Here is a 2,907-nt window from a genome sequence, read left to right as displayed (position 1 = left end):
GTATGCAAAGTAGTCTGTTCCTGTCCCAGTGCATGATGGGAACAGGGCAAACCAAACTACAAAAGCCAATGCTTACACTGGGAAGGAAACAAGCTTCCGGGGACCGGTTTCTGGCATTACAGCCGTCTTCGGCCCGGCTTGCTTGAATCCTGATGGTGCAATGAGCAAGGGACTCATGTCTGAGTATACCCTTCCACGCCTAGGGTGGACAAAATAATTTACAACAAGGGGTGGTGAGGGACAGAGTCTCTGAATTAAGCAGAATGCTCTCACCCAGTCAAGAGATCAGGGCTAGATCCAACACCGTTATTTAGCTCCTTGCACCATCCCAGTATCAGAACCTGGCTGTATGCAAATTAGTCTGTTCCTGTCCCAGTGCATGATGGGAACAGGGCAGACCAAACTCTAAAAGCCAATTCTTACACTGGGAAGGAAACAAGCTTCCGGGGACCGGTTTCTGGCAAGCCGGGCCGAAGACAGCTGAAATGCAGTCCGAGATGCTCCCTCCGACGTCTACCGATACCTCCTGACCCTCCGAAATCAGACTCGGAAGTTCCGAGCATTGGCCGAAGCCAACCTCGAAGCCAGCCAGGAGGAGATGAAACGCTGGTAAGACCAAAACGCCTCTTCAATTGAGTTCGAGCCGGGCCAACAGGTCTGGGCCATGTCCCCGGTTGAACCAGGTGCCCTGCAGGACAAGTGGACGGAGCCCTTCAAGGTGGTGGAGCGCAAGGGCCCTGTCACCTACCTGGTGGACATGGAATCCCCCAGGAACCACCTCCGGGTTCTCCACTCCAACCGGCTAAAGCCTCACTTTGTCCGCACAGAGCTTAGCCTGCTGATGGCCACGGATGGCGGGGCCGAAGACGACTCCGAACCCCTACCAGACCTCCTGAGCACCTCCGGGAAAGACGGCTCCGTCGAGGGGGTCACCCTTTCCTCCACCCTGAACCCAGAACAGCGCCAGGACTGCCGCCCTTTGTTGGGACAATTCGCAGACTTATTTCCCCTCACCCCCGGAGTCACCCAGTGGTGCGTACACGATGTCGACACCGGGGACAGCCCACCAGTGCGACACCGGGCCGACCGAGTTACCGACCGAGTTCGGACCTACATCCAATCCGAGGTCTCCAAGATGCTGGCCCTGGGGGTTATCGAACCATCTGACAGTCCGTGGGCCATCCCTGTCGTCCTGGTCCCCAAGGCCGCCGCCCCTGGCACCACCCCTGAACTAAGGTTTTGTGTCGACTACCAGGGATTGAACGCCGTCACCCGGACTGATGCCCATCCCATTCCCCGGGCCGATGAACTGATCGACTGCCTGGGGGCGGCCCGCTACCTGAGCACATTCAACCTAACCGCCGGCTACTGGCAGATCGGGCTCACACCGGGCGCCCAGGAGTGCTCCGCTTTCTCAACACCCGATGGCCACTACCACTTCAGAGTGATGCCCTTCGGGATGAAGAACGCCACCGCAACATTCCAGCGGCTGGTGAACAAGGTGCTGGCGGGGCTAGAAGAGTTCAGCGCCGCCTACCTGGATGAAATTGCGGTGTACAGCCTCCACTGGGCCGAGCACCTCAAGCACCTCTGGGAGGTCCTGACGGCCCTCCGACGGGCTGGTCTGACAATAAAAGCCAGCAAGTGCCAGATAGGCCAAGGGTCCGTGACCTATCTGGGACACTAAGTGGGGAGCGGCCAGGTGGCTCCCCTCCAACCCAAGATCGACGCCATCATGGACTGGGAGCCCCCGGTCACCCAGACCGCAGTCAGAGCCTTCCTGGGGCTCACTGGGTATTACCGGCGCTTCGTGAAGAACTATGGGAGCATTGTGGGCCCCCTCACCGAACTCACCTCCAAAAGACTGCCCCAGAAGGTGCACTGGACACCCGAGTGTCAGGCCACCTTTGAGACACTAAAAACAGCGATGTGCACCGCCCCGTGCTCCAAGCCCCCGACTACGGCCGGGAATTCATAGTAAAGACAGATGCCTCGGAGCACAGTGTCGGGGGCGGTCCTTTCCCAACTCAACGCCGAGGGAATTGATCAACCTGTGGCCTTCATCAGCCGACGTCTGCTGGCTCGAGAACAACGCTGGAGCACCATTGAGTGAGAGGCCTTCGCCGTGGTGTGGGCCCTCAAGAAACTCTGGCCCTATCTCTTCGGCACCCACTTCCGGGTGCAGACTTCCTTGCGGTGGTTAATGCAGATGCGAGGAGAGAACCCAAAGTTTCTGCGATGGTCCATCTCCCTCCAAGGAATGGACTTCACTGTAGAACATCGCCCCGGCAACGACCACGCCAACGCCGACGGCCTTTCCCGCTTCTTCCGCCTCGACGAGAAGAGTCCCCAAGAAGATGGGTGACTCTCCCCGCCTTCAGCTGGGGGGACGTGTGTTGGACCCGGCCTCGTGGCGTGGTCCCGCTCCACCCCGCATGGCGGGCCCGGGACAGCCATGACCCCTGTCCTCCCTGATGGAACTACCCTTCACGAGAGCCACAACGCCTGGCGACCCCCGGCTCTCCCCTTCTGGAACACGGCGACCCCTTTTCGCCCCACTCTACTGGTCCAGACCCTACCCGGTCCGCCATCTCAGGCCCGACTCCATCTTGGACCCTCCACGTCCTGACCACGTGGCCTCGGCCCGTCCCCGGCACAACCCCAGCGAAGCCCCGACATCGAGGCACCAAGATCCAACCAGGTGGTAAAGCGGCCACTTGACATATCAAGAAGGAGGGGAGTTTTGAACGCCTGGTTTCGATCGCCCTCCCGACTCCCTGGACGCTGGCTCCACCCCCCTGCTGGGAGTCTAGACACTCTCATCCCAGCCCCTCTGACCCCCAGGCGTGAGAGTCCGGACATCAAAGGACTCCAGACCTATATCTGGGGAAGCTCTGGAATGGGTCA

Source organism: Lissotriton vulgaris, unplaced genomic scaffold (genome assembly GCF_964263255.1).
Source record: "Lissotriton vulgaris unplaced genomic scaffold, aLisVul1.2 SCAFFOLD_2094, whole genome shotgun sequence".
NCBI lineage: Eukaryota > Metazoa > Chordata > Amphibia > Caudata > Salamandridae > Lissotriton > Lissotriton vulgaris.
Note: the sequence above shows the minus strand (reverse complement) of the source record.